At 38.5% G+C, this 18,869-nt stretch overlaps 1 protein-coding gene across 1 annotated transcript in view; it reads right to left on the bottom strand.

The window, feature by feature from the left end:
- Positions 1-18,350: 18,350 nt before the first annotated feature.
- prkd1 (protein kinase D1) overlaps positions 18,351-18,869 on the bottom strand; it is a 95,674-nt gene continuing 95,155 nt past the window's right edge. The window contains exon 22 of the transcript XR_006827261.1: positions 18,351-18,396. The gene's annotated coding sequence lies outside the window, so the exon portion shown is untranslated. The remainder of the gene's footprint in view (positions 18,397-18,869) is intronic.

Here is an 18,869-nt window from a genome sequence, read left to right as displayed (position 1 = left end):
ATCAGCTCGTGAGCAGACGCTTCATGAAGTCATAACGACCTCGCCGCCTCTCCTCGCCGGCTATTACGGAGTTGATTGACAGCAGCCAGGGCTTTGTTTTAAACAGGAGTGAGAGAGGAGAGAAAGGCCAAGAGCAGAAACATCTCCGCCGCTCTGAGAAAAGGCCGTTCCTGATTCATTTCTCCTGCATCCTGACTTCAAATCAGCTGCATTCCTGTTTATCCAAGATGAACTCAGCCAGCCAGCCAATTGTTTCAGTGGATTTCTATGAAGTTCAACTCGCAGAGAATTAAAACTAATCCATCACAGTTAACTGAAATGAAAGTTAAATATGACATTCAGACGCTATTCAGATGCTTCTCTCTGCATAGATATGTCAGGAGTCTTGCACAAGGTCACACGTCACCCCATTTTCAGATACATTTGCGGATAAACACCTCTTTGTTTTGTGCACATTGCCCGTAGTGATACGGTCCAGTTTTCCTTTAAATGTTACGGATGACACCCTTGTAGAGATATTCACACCACACCATCTGACATGACAATTGTGTACAGTTTAGTCCCTTTTCCACCGCGTGTTACCGGCTCGACTTGCTCGACTCTACTCACCTTTTTTGGATCTCCATTGGGGAAAAGTTGTAGCTGGTTGTATCTGCCGAGCTGCGGCGATACCAAAAGGTCATGTGAAAACCCTGCAGACTGCTGATTGGTCAGAGAATATCGACGACTAATCCTTGTCGGAAATAACCTGGCGTTAGCTGAGTTTAGCTGCTCAGTTTGTTTTTAGTTTAGAATTTCTTCACTGCTGACCATTCAGGAGGTTTTTACCGGGAGCCAAATTACCACCGCGGCCGGCTCCTCTCCAAATAAACGACCCAGTCCATTAGTGTAAGGTAGTAACAACGGGCCCCGGTGCAGGCTGTTATGATGGGCCCTTGGCTCCACAGTTACGAAGCACACGTACACACACACTTTCCATTCTAACATATTTACTTGAACAGTTCTTTTTAATGTGATTCTCTCCAACACGCTGCTGCTGTGGCTGTTTTGCTTGCACCCCCAGATGCAGCAATCTAAAGTATCATCATCTGATGGATTTTACAGTCCGCCTGTGTCACCTAGACTTTTGTATTTGCAAAGTGCAGAAGTCAAAGAGAGGGTTTTAAGGAGCATGGCAAGTCCTGTCAATGTCAAAATCCTGAAACGTCAATACAGGAGGTGTCCACAGTGCTGAAATGACGCAGACTTTTTCTGGCATTTTCAGTACAATAACCTTCCGAATCAGGGCAACCACATTCCTCTTTGACAGAGAAGCAAGACATGGTAAATAAGATGGTGGTAAATAAAAGCGGCCTACTTAAAAACAACACCATGTCCTGAAAAACAAGCCAGCTACGGCGCACACACAGTTTAATACCCACAAGCACATCCAAACAATTGAACAGGTGCTCAGCGGCGATCTGTCACCGAAATGATAATAGCCTTTAAAACAGCGGCACGGCAGCCACACCCAAATGCCCATGTACTCACCTATTTGAATGGCATAAGACGAGCCTTGATTTGAGCAAAATATTTGACAATGTCCTCAGTTAAAAAATCCTAAACAGTCTCATCTGGGAGCTTTGCGACCCTCTCCTCTGGTTCTTTTCTCTCCTGTGTCTTCTTGAAAACAACTTTTATGTTTGAATGGTATGACTGCTAGCTTGCACGTGTGCTCTGGTAGTCTACCTGTCAGATTTCACGTTTCACCAGGTTTCACCTAGCTAAAGTCTCATCGTCTTGTCACGTGATCAAATAGAAAACTTAAGAGCCGTACTCATATTACCCAGCAATCATCATTGCATATGTGGCTTTGTGACACGAATGTGCTAAAGAAAATAAGACAATGTTCATTCTGTGGAATCAATTTTTTTTACTACTGACTGACATCATGGCAAAGGGGGAAATGCACATTTGAGGGCATACATACCACGTGATCTAATTGTAAAAACAGTGATAGGAGGTGAGCTAAGTGTCTACTGTTGTTTGATGAACGTAGTTGCATTTTTACAATGTAACCGACAAAGTCCTGCACATAAGTGCAAGGGGCCCGCTCTCGTCACGAGCCTGACGAATACTACTGAACAAAAAAAAATATCATCCTAAAAAAATATCATCTCATAGTTGATACTGGCCTTCAGCAAGCCGACCTCTTGACAGGGAAGAGCTGTCAGATGCAAATGTCAGTCAGCGCTTGTATAAAACCAGTAGAATGCAACGTAACTTTTAATTTGTATTTATCAACAGGGTCTGGACCTGAGGTGCTCCAGACCCTCCAAACTTTAGCATTTTATGGTTATGTTTGTCTTTTTTGTTCCTTTCTCTGTGCTGGAGTTCTTTTAAGAACTCGATGGCTTTATCCCGTTTGTCATTAAATTTGTTATGAACCTGAATCGTGTGTCTCTTCATTATACTCAATTGGTACCAACAATGGAAAAGCAGCCTTTGGTCTGATCACTTTCATTTCACACACAATAACATGCAAGAAAAACCACAAGATTGTTTTTATTCCCACACAGTGTCCAGAGGCCTTAAAGCAGGACCAGGTGAGTCTGGGCCACGCCTCAGAGCGACAGTAATGTTGATTTCTGTGTTTCACCACAACTAGCAGTGTAACCGTACCTGAACTGTTTCCCTGATTACACAGCAGCTGAATGAAAATTTTTACAACTGTACATAATCCATACCCAAACAACACAATAGGTTGAATGTCAGGTGTCCCAAAACAACCTATGTGACCGCTTCCCAAAACAACGCCTACGAGCGCTGGTAACATTACATAAGTCACATGACGTTTAACACGTGGCAAACGTGAAAAGATGGTAAAGGTTTAGGCAACAGAACTACTTGGTTAGGTTAAAGAAAAGATCGTGGTTTGGGTTCAAATAAGTAGCAAACATTTTGGAAGTCACATAGGTCACATGACTTAAGTCATCTACAAAAACCCTGATCCACGCCTTCATTACATCCAGAATTGAATGCTGCAATAGCATCCTCTACGGTTCACCTGCCAAAGCCCTAAATAAACTTCAATATATCCAAAACTCTGCTGCCCTCCTCCTCACCCACACACGCACCCGTGACCACATCACCCCTGTCCTCCAGAATCTTCACTGGCTCCCTGTTCCACAACGCATTCAGTACAAAATCCTCCTCCTCGCACATATAGCCCTCCATAACAAGGCCCCTTCCTACCTCACAGACCTGCTCCACCACCACAATCCCTCCCGCAACCTCCGCTCCTCTGACACTAACCTCCTCTCACCTCAAATCAGGACCAAGCACCGTACCTGGGGCGACAGAGCTTTCACCATCGCAGCCCCCTCCCTCTGGAACTCCTTACCCATACACATCCGAGATTGCAGCGACATGGACTCTTTCAAATCACTTATCAAAACCCACCTTTTTAGACTAGCTTTTAACATCAAATAATGTTCTATTACACCTGCAGCTGTTTGTTATTTTGTTATTTATATGGTCGCCCCATGCTCTTATGTATTTCTGCACCACATGTTTTATCTACTGTTTGTATATTTTATATTATGCTATTATGTTTAATCTGTTTTAAATGTACATAACTTCTGCTTTTACTGTGTCTTTGAGCGTCCTGAAAAGCGCTATAGAAATAAAATGTATTATTATTATTATTATTATTATAAAAAGTTATTTAACTTAAAGCATGTCGTCTTTCTTTCACACAGAACTTGTGTCTCAGTCTCCTGAATTAAAGTCCTGAGTTTATGACTTTGTCGCTCTTTATACTACGTCACCTGACTTCTCCTGCCACCAGAGGTCGCGGCCTAACTAAAAATGTAAATATGGTTCATTGTGAGCTACATAATGATCTACCTATACCACTGTTTTTCTGGTGAGGACGGACCACTGCCAGTGTTCTGTCTGCGAGTTTATTTAGTATCGTTTTTAATTCATTTTTAAAAGATACTTTTGTGAAAGTTTGACTTCACCTAAGTCTGATCAAAAGTTTTTTTTATTGTGCTGCTTAATTATTATTATTATTACTTTGTAACATTTGTGTAGAGCAGCTGTATGAATAAAGTTTATTTACCTTTTGGTCAAAGTTCTGTTATAATCACGTGACAGTTCAGAGACTGTTGAGTAATATGTTCTTTTTGGTGATTATAACACAAGTTATTGCTGTAGAAACTGACGTAGTAAACGAAGTAAACATGAAGTATGTGTTCAGTTTGTGTCAACGGCAAATTAACACAGGAGCAGTTCAGAAAACAGGATTCGATCTCTGAAACCTGTTTTTCTGCAGTTGAGGTTAATGAAGGTCACTTTTTAAGAATGTAAAAAAATCATAATTTATTTTTTGGGAAGACTAAAAACATGATCAAATTTAACTGCACTTTCACCATCATCATCACTCTGTGTCTCTGCCACGCACACACAGACACACACACACACACACACACACACACACACACACACACACACACACACACAACACACACACACACACACACACACAGATCTGTAGTTTTACAGTAGAGCTGCTGTGGTGAGTGAACAGTGTAAACGGTTGGCTGGTGTGTATTCAAAACCAAAGTCCTTTCATGTTTCACATTAAACAGCAGCTGTGACACAAAATCGATTGATTGATCAGCTGATTAAAGAGTCTGACTGCGAGAGAGAGAGAGAGAGAGAGAGAGAGAGAGAGAGGCCACATGTCGGTCTGACTCAGGAATTTTTTCTCACAGACGCAGAGGTAGAATTAATCTCCTCAGAACAAGTTCAGGAAAATCTGACTGACTGGAAAAGAGAACTTTTACATTCCTTCACATCAGTTTAATGACACAAAGAGGAACTTAAAACCACATTTAGCCCCATGTCTGCACCATTTGTACAGTTCCTACACATTGTCCAAATTCAGGCAGAAGACGGCTGCATTTCCAGGAGTGTTTCGATGATTTTATGTTCAGCCTTAAAATGTGGATTTTAAAGCTTATAATGGGAACGTGTTGATGACTAAAGGTGTAACAATATCACATGCAGGTCCATCCCAACTGCAAGGCATTCTGGTCTCTGTCGCGTGTACAAATGTGTTTGTGTTTCTTTTCTGCGACCTCTGTGGGATAGATCAGGATTTTTGAAGTGTGGCTGCGTGAGGTACTTATCCACAGTCAGTGTATTACTTGCAGTACATGGCGGTCAGCGTGTGAGAAGAGTTGGACAGACACTAAGCAATGTGGGCAGGGTCAGCAGCGAAATGTGTTTTAGCCACCTAAAAGAAGGCCCACCGATCAGTACATTTTTTCAGCGCTTTACTTGCCGTCAGACAGCCATTTCCTTCAGACTGTTAGTGGCCAAGTTGCGTCTCTGTGCAGTAATACAGAAGTTTGATGGTGGCGAAAACATAGCTCCAAAGGAAGTGGGTGTCTGACAGCAAGGTAAAGCGCTGCAAATATTAAACACATACACTTGAACTGCTATTGATTATTTTCCCCGAGCCTCCTTCTTCCTTTAGGTTGCTAAAACACAATTTTCTGCTGAGCCTGTCCACGGCAGTACGCTGCTTAGATTCTGTGCAGGTACAACTCTTTGTTTCTCCAAACTTTGGAAATGCAGGTTAAACCCTACCTATGGATTAGTACCTCATACAGCCACATTTAAAAAAGTCCAGAACTATCCCGTTAAGGTGTAGTTAGATTCAGGGATGTAAAACCACATGGTTAAGGTGGAGGAAAGAACATGATCTTTGATTAAAAGAAGGAAACAATAAAATAGAGAGCTTCAGTAATTTCTTCAAAAAGGCCTGTTTGGCCATTTAGGTTGGAAGACTTGTTGGAAAAGCGTCACTGTCAGATGCTTTGTTGATCATCTATCCACCCTGACCTCTACTACAACTACAAGGTAAAAATATCACAGTTTTTACATCTTCGCTCCCGACAGACATGAGTCGTAGGTTGTTTTAGGTGTTTGAAGATTGATGCTGTTTTTGTGAAACCCTAGGAGGTTATGAACAGGAAATCAAAACATGTATGAAATCTGAAAGAGAAACTGAAAATTTATATTTTAAACAGTATTTTGAGGGGGGGTAGATTGTCCCTTCAACGTGCCCCATCTTGCCTTGTCCCCATTAATCGTCTGTCTCCCGTATGTGTATCAGGTTATTTGCTTTGTCTTCTCTGCGGCGATCAATAATGTTCCATCTCATCTCGGTGTTACAACAAACAGCCGCTCCGAGATGAAAAACGACTCGGCGGCAGGGCGATAATTGTGAGGCTCGATTCATTTGTTTTTACTCGTCTGTTGTCTTTTCTGCCGCTGTGTGTAATCAACATGCGAGCGAGCATGGCGGACAGACGGAGGGATGAGGGAAGGATGGAGGGAGGGGTGTTCATGTTGTCTAGTCTCATTTTGTTTCCTAACAGACACAACTAAATCATTTCGACGTGGGAAAACTGTTGTATTTGCGTGTCGTCATCGGGTGATGCTGGCGGTGCCAACAGAGAGAGGCTGAATGGAGGAGTTACTACGGCAACAAACCCATCATCCCTCTGTCTGCCAGAGAGAGAGAGAGAGAATAGACGGAGACAAGGAGAGAGAGAAAAGTGAAAGACGGTGAGAGGATGAAGAGGAGGGAGAGAGGAAAAGAGCGAGAGATGAAGACAAAGAGAGAAACTGAGAGACAGCGTCAGGGCATAAAAAACAGAAATAAAACGCTGGAAGGTTCAAAAGATGGAGATAAAGAGCCAGACAGAGAACAATCCTGTCATGTTCATTTTTCCAACAAAAAAAGAGAAAATTAAAAAAACGCTGTTGCAGTTATAAATTAAAAAGCACTTTGCTTTAATTCCTGATTACTAAATATTAAAAGTGTAGTGTGTATAGTTTTTTTAGTACAGATTTTGAGTAACATTTTAAGTGTTAAGAATAACATCTGTGTTCAATGATTCTTCACCTTGGTGGAGAAAGAAGAGGTGGACAATCTGTTCTTTACCATAACCAAGATAACCGTAACCTTTCCTGAACCTCTTCCTGCACCGTAGCTGCCATGTGCAGATATTGTAGAAACATGAGACTAAACATACCCTGTTGTGTTTGCAGAATCATCTAATCTTGACGTTGCGTCTGGTGTAAAGGTTCTTTTGTTTCGAACACATGCACATCGACTTGCAGTTATCCATAATGCCCTTGTTTGCGAGGCCCTGCAGAGGCGTTTTGAAAAACAAAGATTTGGTCATGCTACACTTTCGCGCTATAAATATTAGCATTGTCTCCCGCTCGCCTCTATTGAAGCCTGAACAGCAATCGGATTCAGGCATGTGCTTCCTGTTTCGGTGCGATCTCCGGCGTCAGGCTTCAGTTCACAGTTCACTCATGTTTGTTTTGTGCAAGATTACTACAGACTGCAGTATTGATCTCAGGGACCGTTTACAGTTTGTGATCGCTTTGTAGGATGTGAAAGTACCACGCGTTTACAACCTGTGAGCATTCATGTCGTCGGTCATCATGGGATGCTTCTTTGAGCTGTATGATTGTTCTCTATTAATAATATAGCACAACTTTATATTCAAGGCTGGATTATAAACAAAGGGGGCAACTGCTGGAGACCCCGAGGGGCCCCTAAAGACCCCACTTTCACTGATCGTCAATTAGTTCTGGTAGTTTGATTCACTGCAAATTTGTTAAGGACTGAAGACCTTTTAAGAATAATAGCAACAAAAGGGGGGTCCTCTCTGTGGCTCCCTGTCGAAGTGTAGTTCAAAGAGTTTTATTATTGGAGTTTTTATGTTGTAATTACAGACTTGCACTGGTTTGTTGGGGACTATTTTTAGCGGCGGATGAATCCACATTTGGTTCTCCAGTGAGTATCTGAGGGCATCTGGACACCGTACGTTGGACTGAGTAAGAATAAACTACAGTGTTTGTGTTCATGGTGATGAAGGAACATGTCAGCCAGTGCAGCAGTGAGGCTCATTGATTTGTTTTTAATAGTCTTTGGACGACAATTGAGCTCTATGGCTCAGAGAAATCAGGCTTTAATCAGCAGACTTATTGTAACTATACTGTATGTTTCAATAATTATTTTGGCAATACTTTATCTAAATGTTCAATAAAACCCTTTTGAGGTTTAAAAATTGAGAGTGGAAGTCAGGAAGAGAGAGATTAAATGGTAAAAGAGGGAGAAATAAATCAATACTGCAAGAAGTAGAAACAGAGAAAGGGAATGAAAAGGGAGTGAGACTAATGAAGCGAGAAAACGAGAGGGAGCGAGAGACATATGGTGGCTGCTGGTTTGCAGACTTTTCTGCCTCGCGGCGTCGAGCTGACAACTCGCCTCACTGCTCTGAATAACACGGGAACACAACATAAAAATAGAAATAAAAGGTAGAGATAATAGAAAGAGGCAGCAATGAAAAAGTAAAAAAGCAGCAGCAGTTCTGTGTGTGTGCAGATCATCGTGAACAAAAAGGAAGACGAGATGGAAAAAATATAACAATCAACACCGAAATTCAAGAAAAAACAGGATTTAAAATAAATAAGGAATTAAAATAAAATCAGAAGCAGAATTCAAAGTAAATTTAAAAGAAAGCAGCTCAAAGCACTTAGAGATTAATATGTCAGATAAATGATATCTTAGCTTATGTTTATATTGATAAATATACTGCATGACATAATCTTTGAATACCTCACAGATAAATCAGGATTAATGAAATATAACAGCAGGAAAAGGGATTTTAAAAGGAAACAATAAATGAATCAAACAAAGTCATTGTTTTAGTTATTCAATATGCCTTTCGGTGCTTTAATTCTTATTTAATGTCTAATAAAACTAGTTTTCATTTCATTTTTATTTTTCAAACATGTGCGTATGGCCAAATAAATTTAAATGTATTTCAAAAAGAAAAGGAGAAAAAAATAACAAGAACTTTGAAAGGATAAACTGTATTAAGTGTTTTATGGGTATTAAAAGACAATATAGGCAATAAATAAAGGAAATAATAAAGAAAAATGCATAAAACAACACTGAAAACAAACAAATTTATTTCATTTATTATAAATCTTATATATAATATAATTTATTATCACATTTAAAATAACAACAAATGAATCTGCATACTGTTAAATATGAATGGCATGGCATTGCTGTGTGCTTCTCCCTATAATGATGAACATTAAATAATAGTAAGAAAAATGAAAAGAAAGCATTGTCATAAATTAGGGCACAAATACAAATTAAAAACAAAATTAAGAGCTCAAGCAGCAGCAGTGAGTTGGAAATCAGGAAATAAATACACCTAAAAAACATATACATATATATATATATATATATGTACATTATTGTTATTATGTTGTGATTAATGTTCTATTTAACTAAAACTCGTTTGTACGTCTGCAGAGAATATGATATCTTCTTTCTGCCCTTTTTTATTTTGCTGTCATCCAAATTTAACATTAAAAAAACTAAAACTAGTAAATCACAACATCCTATTTTCTGCTCAAACTATTAAAACTGCACCTTAATTATTTATCTCCAAATTAAAGCTGTGAATGTGTGTCTCCCCAAACCTGAGGGTTCTCATGCGTGCAGCTTTAATTCCCTGTAGTGCGTTTTTGTACATGCTATAGAATAATTGCTGAGGTGTTATATGTAGGCTTCTTTATGGTTTGGCTGCTGCCTCAGCAGGCGGACGCCTAACGAGAGTCTCAACACAAAGAATGTGTGTTTCTTTTTCCCTCATCTTCGGCTGAACAGACCGAAGCTTCCTTCTGAAGCTCGCCTGAACAAATGTCAAAGAGGCAGAAAAGAGAAGCAGGAAGAATCGAAGGACGAAGGGTGAAAATGTAGAAACTAAAGTGTAAAAAATAATACAACGGAAAAAAAGAATTAAATGCTGAATTTAAACTAAAAAACAATGTATAGAACAACGGTTTGTAGAACATTAAAACCAGTCAAATATGGACATACAGGTAATAAAACTTACATTTATTTTTCTTTTAAAAATATTAATTCTTAATTTATCTTTTCTTCACTGTTAAGTTATGCTTATATTATTTTGAAAGCCTTTGTCACACCGCCTGAAAGATATATATAAATAAATGTGGGGTAAATTCTAAGCATTGATTTGTTTATTATTTTAATGGATCAAATTTAAACCTATTTAGTCTAAAAATACTCAAATTAGCTCATAAAACATTCCTAAAACCTCCAAATGTACAAAAATAAGTAAATAAATAATGGGCAAATAACAAAAACAGTAAATAAATAAAATTAGAGATTGTTCATTTAAACAACATTATTAGAATATGCGTATTATTGTTATTATTATTATCATCATTATTATTATTATTATGGCTATAAGTAGAAGTGATGTCCTTTTAATTAAAATCACAATCATGTTTTATTATGTATTTATTATTTCACGTACTTTTAGGTCAAACAACAACCGTGTATTTATTACTTTTTAATGATTTGTTGTTGTTTTTAACCAGTAGCAAAAACAGCAGTATCTATATCAGCAGATATGATGATGTTATGTCACATTTGAAATAAATATTATTATTGTTGTTGGGACATGAAGTTATTAGGACACAGATTTTATTACAATTAATGTTTTTAATTTCTGTATGTAATGAAAAATAATGAAATAATAATGTACTATAAAAAATAATAAAAATAAAATACATAATACTTTTATTTATATAAATACTATAAATAATGCATTTGTATTAATGTAATAAAATGTGTATGCTTTATGTAATTTACAATTATTATTATTATTATTATTTTCCACACTTAATGTGCATCTATTATTCCATGTATTCTATATTATAGTTAACATAATATATATTATTAATATTATTCAGAAGTGCAAACAATAATGCAAAGTAATTTACTTTAAAACCAGCAAACAAAAAACAGAATTATCAGTTCTATTATTATTAGCAGAGCACAATTATTCAAATAATTGACTTTTTGTACAAACAATATCTGTAACATGTATGTATTTATTTATTTTTATTATTATTACTCATTAGAAATAAAGCTGCTTCAAGGTGATTATTATTGCTGGTATGTTCTTATTATACAGTATTTAAAGATGTTACTCAGGACTACGAGGACTCAGTTTTCCTGCAGCTGCATTGATTCAACAACTCTGTGTGTGTGTGTGTGTGTGTGTGTGTGTGTGTGTGTGTGTGTGTGTGTGTGCTGCAGTGGTGTGAAAGCATGAAACTTGGGTATCCACATGTTTTGCTGCTGAAAAACAAACTCAACAAACTGCTCTGCTGTTTGTATTTTAGTATTTGAGTTAAACTTCATGTTCCTGATTACTTCTTTGATCGTTTGTCATGTTTCAGGTTTCAGATTTGGAGGTAAAATCAGGATTTGAGCCTCGGAGCTGCAGCACGAAGACGCTCGTCTCTACTAATCGTCGTTTTTTCTTTAATCGCTCCCACTGAGTCTCTAAAATAATTCAGTTTTTTGTCTTAAACCCGCCTCTCTCTCTCTCTCTCTCTCCCTCTCTCTCTGTGTCTCTGTGTTTTTTAATTGGCATATAGGGAGGCTTGTTTGTTTTTGTTGTCTGCTGTTTCTTAAATGTGTGTGTTCGTGTTCATGTGGCCCCCGGTGTCCCAACAAGCACCGCGGTAGGTGTTGGGAGGCACTTTCGGCGGCACAAACACACACAACAAAACAACACAGAAGACACACACTCACACACAGAAATACACAAGACAACATAGATGACAAAGACAGAAATACACGCAGGGACAGAAACACACAAAGACAGCAAATGCACAAAGACTCATACCATGGGAAATCACACACAAATACACACTCACATACACACCTCAGAGACAAATATCCTTTAAAATACACAAAAACATAAAAAAGACACACATCCTCATACAGAAGCACGCCCACAAGCAAATACACACACAGTGTAATAGAGAGACACACACACACTTAGATGAAGCGTTGCCTCTCATGGGGCGCCATCTTGTGGCGCTATGGACCATCAGAGCCAACAGACACCTGCAGAGAGTCTGATTACATTTTGTTTATTTGTTGATTGTTGTTTTTCTTCTTCTTCTTCTTCTTCTTCTTCTTCTTCTTCTTGTTAAGATGATGAATTCAGTGATTTTTTTGTTTCACGTCAGTGTGTAAAACTGCTGCAGGTCACAACACATGAAGATGCAAACACAGAAAAGGAACACGTTTAAGTTTGTTTTCTTAGAAAAAATACTGCAATAGTAATCTCAGTGTGGTAACAGCGGCCAGTACTGTTCAGGAATTTTAAGGATTATAAGAATAAAAACAGCCAAACACCTTAAATACTCAATATATAATAATATAATAGTACATGTTGTTACATTGTGTATTGAGTGGTGTATTGGAAATTGGACCCCACATGTAAATAACTCCACATTGCATTGTCTCTTTTATTCTTCCCTTACTTGTACATCTTGTTTAATATTTATATTAATATTCATATTTATATAGGCACCTAGTCACCAACATTTCACATATGTGTAAAAACAACTTGGCAATAAAGCTGAATAAAGCAGGCTACAAGATTACTGTAAATGAAAAAGGCTCCATATTTGTATAGCACCTTTCTAGTCTTTACACAACATCTGCATTCACCATTCACACACATTTAAACAGAAACTAACATTCACACAAATTTGTACACACGCAGAACAGCCACCAGGGGCAATTTAGGTTCAGTATCTTGCCCAAGGACACTTCGACATGCAGCCTGGGGGAACCGGCGACCTTCCAATTAAAGGGCAACCCGCTCTACCTCCTGACACAGCTGCCCCGTAGCAGTAACAGTAGTCATAATAGAAGTTGTTCATGCAGTACTTGTACTGTCGTTGCAGCAGTGACTAGTTTGTATTGATATCAGCAGTAATATTAATAAATGTATGTTAGTAATTGGACTACATAGATAGCTAGATAGTACAATTTAATCAGTGTTAAATGATGGAGCCCATGTGTTTATGCACACAGTTTAAGTAGTAAGACATGGACAATGTCTTAATGCTCCCCATTCACACTGTGAATTTATACTATACTTAGTAGTATCAATAGCAGTTACAATAGTAGAAGCACCAGCAGTGGCAGAAACAGTTGTTAGGCTATTGTTGCTTTAGTAGAAGTAGTAATAATATTAGCAGTAGCTCAAGCAGCAGCCACAGTAGTAGATGTAGTACCAGAAGGAACTAATCATCATTGGATTTAGGGTGCTCTTGTTCTACTCTTATTGTGTGGTAGTATTTACTGCAATATGTGTATTAATGTAAAAGGAGTAATGCTATACTAGGCCTAGTAGTTGTAGCAGCAATGTTAATAGAGGATACTTTGGATTTCGTGTACAAGCAGTAGTAGCAGCAGCAGTAAAGGTAGTATTTACAGCACTCTTGCAGTACTTTTCTAGTATAGCAACATCAGAAGTATATATATATATTATGTAAAGCAGTGGTTCTAACAGCAGCAGAGGTAATAGTAGTGTAGGTGTAGTTATAGCAGTTGGTATCCTCTTCTCTTCAGTTGAAGTATTTCTAAACAAAAATGTTTCTACTGTTAAATTTAAATTTTTAAACTGAAATATTCGAAATGTGAATCTAAAAAGGCTGTTTGTTCAGTCAGGACCTGGTTTGGTCTGTTCTGGTGTGAGCTAGAGGGATTACTCGGCAGCTAACCCGTCCGTCAGCGTTGACCCTTTCCACTTGTCTCTCTAAAGATCCGCTTCTGCATTATCCTTTCCTGTCACCGGCCATTACCATCAAACCTCAAACAAGAAGGCTCTCACCGAGCACTAAACCTCCACCGACATGGAGCTCTTCCCCAGTGGTCAGTGGTGGAAGAAGAACTCAGATCTATTACTGGAAAGTATTAATACCATATTGCATTTAAAATCTTTTAAAAGTGCAAAATTATTAGCATCAAATTATACTGAAAGTACCAAAAGTAAAACTACTCTGTATGCAGAATGGCTCATTTCAGAATAATACATATTTTATTATTGGATTATTATTATTATTGATGCATTAGTGTGTTTAATAACTTTAATGGTCCAGCTGGTAAAGATGGAGCTATTACAACTACTTTGTAAACTGCAGGGTAGCTTCATAATAATACATGATCATTTATTCATTGGTTTGTGCTTGTATTAATAATGCAGTTGAAGTGCAAAGTAAAATACACAGACTGTAGTGTTTAACCCGTACACACACAGAAAAGTATTATGTTACAGACAAGTAGTTTTAGCAGCTGATTATTAAAGTCAAACGAATTTGCACGGGGGGTGGGGATCAAAACCTTGATTGCTTTCAAATCCGGACTCACACACTGTGTGTTTTATGTTATCGCTGCCTGGATTATCAGTTCAGTGGCAAAGTTTCTTCCAGTAAAGTACGTTGTTGTACCCTGCAGAATGACAATGGGGTGGGAAGTGGGCACTTGCTTCAAGTCAGTGTTGATTCTTTAAATATTTTACCAAGACCATCATTTTTGAGTGCTTGGAGTGCTTAAACATTAAACAACCATTTAAAGGCAAGACAAGCTTTAGCCCAACTCATCATGATGATTATGTTGATAAAAAAAGATGTCATCCTGGTGGCATTACTCTCAAAATACAACTATTGCTGTTAGAAACACTTGTGCTTCTAGGAGACTGGGTCGCCTTGGCAGATGTTTACTAGGGCTGAAATGATCTGTTCTAATTTAATATTCAAAGTGTATAAGCACAACAGATGTGTTGTGGGGTTTGGTTTGTTAAGTTTGCTGTGAGATGCATCTGCCTGTTTTTCCAGTCGTAAAAGGTGCAATAACACCAAATTATCTGAAAAGTAACATTTGGAAGCGTTTTGGAGTAGATACCATAGATCGAAAAATCCTGGAAAGGTTAGACTGTTTGCTCACTGTGGTACAAACTACACTTATTTGTCCCTCTGATCATACAAACTGTCCTCCAGAGATTATACTGTATTTTCTGTGTAAGAGCAGTTAACATGTATGAGGTTATTTCTGTAAGAAAATGCCACTGAACACATCTCACACAAGTTGATTTTAAAATATCTTTATTTAAACATGATCCAGAAAAAAATACATCTTTAAAGTTCCTGCAGATAGCAAACACTTTGTGAGCACTTCAGGCAGGTTGTTCAGAGCACAGACGCCAGATGAGTGAAGCATTCAGCACACGGACACACACTTCATCACTGGAGGCTAACAGCTCTGAGCCCAAAGCGAAACACATTCATAGGAAACTCCTCACTCCTCTTGTAATACTGAGCTGAAACGCACAGCAAAATGTTCATCTTTTTACTTTTATATTTTTGACTCTACAAATAACTTACAGTCACCAGTCAGTGTTTTACATAAGGACACTCACAGCATCAAATCTGTGACGTTTCACACACAGGCCACAACCTCCAACCAACTACAGGCCTTCAGTCCTAAATCTAATTTAGAAATCCCTAGATCTTGACTAATATCCCCTGCTGGTAGATTTTAAATCCTTAAAGGATTGTCTGGAGATAACCAAACCCCAAAATATGAAAATATTCTACTCAACTAAACTTACTAAGAAGCAAATTTACCTTCTGTAACATTTGTCCAAGGGTGTAAAAGTATACTTGCTTTAAAAGAATATTTTCGACATTTTGGGAAACACACTTGTGCCCTTTTCTTGCAGAGAACTAGATGAGATGATCAATACCGCTCTCATATCTGTCCCGTAAATAGGAAGCCGGAGCATGGTCAGCTTAGCTTAGCACAAAAACAGAAAGCAGTGGCAAACAGCTAGCGTGGCATTGAAATCCACTTGTTTGTTTTTTTTAATGCAAACAAAAAACAATGTGTAAAATAGCCAAGTTGTGGTTTTTCGGGGGAGTATGTGAGGGACTACTTCTTGGCCAAGAGTAGTGACTTCCTTGTAATCTCAAAAGATTTGAGATGACCTGCTGATCAACATCTGTTGTCATCCCCAGCGAGAACAGTCTTAAGAAGCCCTTTGATTATTTACCGGTGGCTCGGATGTCTTTTAAACATAAGATACACTTTGTACATTAAATTGTTGGTCTCAGAGTCAAAATACAAAGTTTTCTGCTGCCAAATTCGTTTGGTCTGAAGGTAAAGTTTAGATGTTTATTTTTAATTAATGTTATACAACAGCATTGCCTTGTGTTGTTCTGGTTCCTTATGGTGTGTTCCCACAGAAAGCAAAGCGAGTTTGACCGCAGGATTATTTGTGTTTCCTCGAGCGAGTTTAAACACAAACTGCCAAATGGATCAAAAGGATCCCGAAATAACTACATCATGGTGCTGATTTGTTAAGTCATCTACACACATATTTTCAGATCTTAGGAGGTAGCTCAACTTCCTCGCTTACATTTAGAGTAGAAGTTGAGTAGAAGCTCAAGTTGAACACTTTCACGTGAATAAGCGAATTATTTGTATTTGCATCATTCGCATTGCACAATTCCCATGAAAAATTTGCTTTGCTTTCTGTTTGAACACAGTTATATTTACAGCTCTCACCACACTAAAAATAAATACATATCTATGTATAAAATAAATCAAGCATTTGCAGTGTGGTGTATGATATCTAATTTTTTTTATAGTATAAATATACATCACAGTGAGGATAACAGGTGTATCAGACCACATCTTGCTGTCATCAACAGTTTCCTGAGTCCTAATTCTCGAGTTTGGACTCCTGAGTTTAATCTTCCAAGTTCGAAGTCCCAAAGACACGAGCTCAAACTTGTGTTTTGAGACAGGCATATTAGGCATATGTCTGTGGGAAAATTAGTAGTACTGTTTCCTGATCACCTGACAGAACCTCACCTTTCCTTTTATTAGTCCTTATAATAGTCTGTATATATCTTCAGTAGCAGACTGTAGCTGCATGGGTGAACACCCAGAGCTCCTGCACCTCCAGTCATCTACAGTTTCTTTGTAATAGATAAAACACACACACACACACACACACACACACATCACTGTTAGGACCATTTGTGCACACAATTACAAAAACAAGTATTTAAACAAATTCTTAATAAGTCACCTTTACAGAGAAACATACGAGACAGGTGACATTTCTGTTCCATGTCAGTTTCAGAGAAGACAGAAGCATTGAAGAGGCAGGCACGGAGAAGACAAGGCCATGAAGGCTTCAGAGAAACAGCCCTTATTTTTCAGATCTATGGCAGTATCATAATAATATAATAACCTTGATACATGCTTTTCTCCTTTGTCTCTGTATGGGAGGAGTTCAAAATGTGGCGGTTCAACTTTGCCATGCTTATCGGTAAACAGATGTCCTGTAGAGCGTGACGGGAGGCCTTTTCTGAACCATTACTGTCCACTGAGCAGCACAAAGGGCAATAAACTATAAACTTTTAAAATTAATTTGCAGTGATCACTACAGCCGCCCACTGTGTGTTCTGGTGGAAAAAGTCTGTAGGAGGGAAAAAACGAGAAGTGCCAAAATGATTTGGAAAAAGGTTTGAAGTCATGTTCTATGATCTGAAATTTAAAAACCCAATGAAATGTTCTCAGATTTTACTGCATGGAAGCCAGAAACACAGAAAGCCAGAGGGGTTGTAACAAGCTTCATTTTCCATGCTCAAAAAACAAAAAACAACAGTTTGTAGAGCAACGTAACAAAGTGATGGAGTAAACTGTTTTCTCATTAAGTACAAAAAAGAGAGTCGTTAATTCTCGTGAAATGGGTGCTTTTGGAGGTTTGGTGATGTAGTGACTACTTGTTGGGCTTGTTGGTGAACTACCGTAGATGAAAGCTGACGGTAACATACCTGCTGATTAGGGTGACCAGACATCCCCGGTTTTGGTGGCCTGTTAATCATAGACTGTATAAGGTGTTAACAGACCTGAAATCAGATTTTACGTGACCAGAAAGACTGGACAGCAGAACATACAGGTCTCGTGCCGAAAAGTGATCGTGAAAAGTGAGCCTGTTGTTGCCGATGAAATATGTGTTTGGTAGGCCTATGCCTAATATCCTTGTCTATATTTGGAAAACGGAACGTAGCCTATAATTAACATGACTTGCTGCTTAGTTATATATAAAATAAAGACAAGTTCTCTTTTGCAATTATCCTTATGACTCTATATCTTTATATTTTTAATGACATACTGACCACCAAACCAAAAATGGAAAAACTTTTTAGTTTTTATTGTCATATAAGGCGTTTTTTCCCTCTTCCATAAAGTAAAGCACAGCTGTGTCACTGGAAACAGAGCCGAGAAAGCGCGGGTGCATGCGGGCGGCCGACCCAGGGCCCCAGCTAGGCAGGAGTCCCGCTCCGTGGGTCACAAATGTGTAGTCAATTACTTGTAGACACAACTGTGAACTGTGAAAAGTGAATTGGTTACTTGTATCACTCAGTGCAGCCGTTCTTATCAAATGAAACAGGCACTTCACTCCTGGTTTCCATGGTAAACCACCACATGAATGACAATTACCATCAAAAAAACACTATATTCTAAGCAGACACAAAAAATCATAATTCACAAAGCAAGTTTTGTATTTCAAACAAGTAGGAGACTTATTAGCTAATTTCAACAAACCTCGTGCATCAAGGGAATTCTGGGGGACGGACTTAGGCTGCTATATATCACCCTGGACTCACACAGGCGGCGTGTACGTCCACTGGAAGCCAAAGTGTTTCAGCAGCGGAGCGTGCAGCCTGCCCCACGTTAATGACTTGTTTTTAATATGTTCTTTTTGTGCTTCTACTACCTTCTTCACATCTCTCTGTGACCTGCTTTCGTTCCGATCTGCAGAGCCCACAGGGAGCATTTCAGAATAAGAGCGTTTTGCCGC

This window comes from Micropterus dolomieu, linkage group LG11, assembly GCF_021292245.1.
Source record: "Micropterus dolomieu isolate WLL.071019.BEF.003 ecotype Adirondacks linkage group LG11, ASM2129224v1, whole genome shotgun sequence".
In the NCBI taxonomy this organism is placed as follows: Eukaryota; Metazoa; Chordata; class Actinopteri; order Centrarchiformes; family Centrarchidae; genus Micropterus; species Micropterus dolomieu.
Note: the sequence above shows the minus strand (reverse complement) of the source record. Positions and strands in the feature narration are given on the sequence as shown.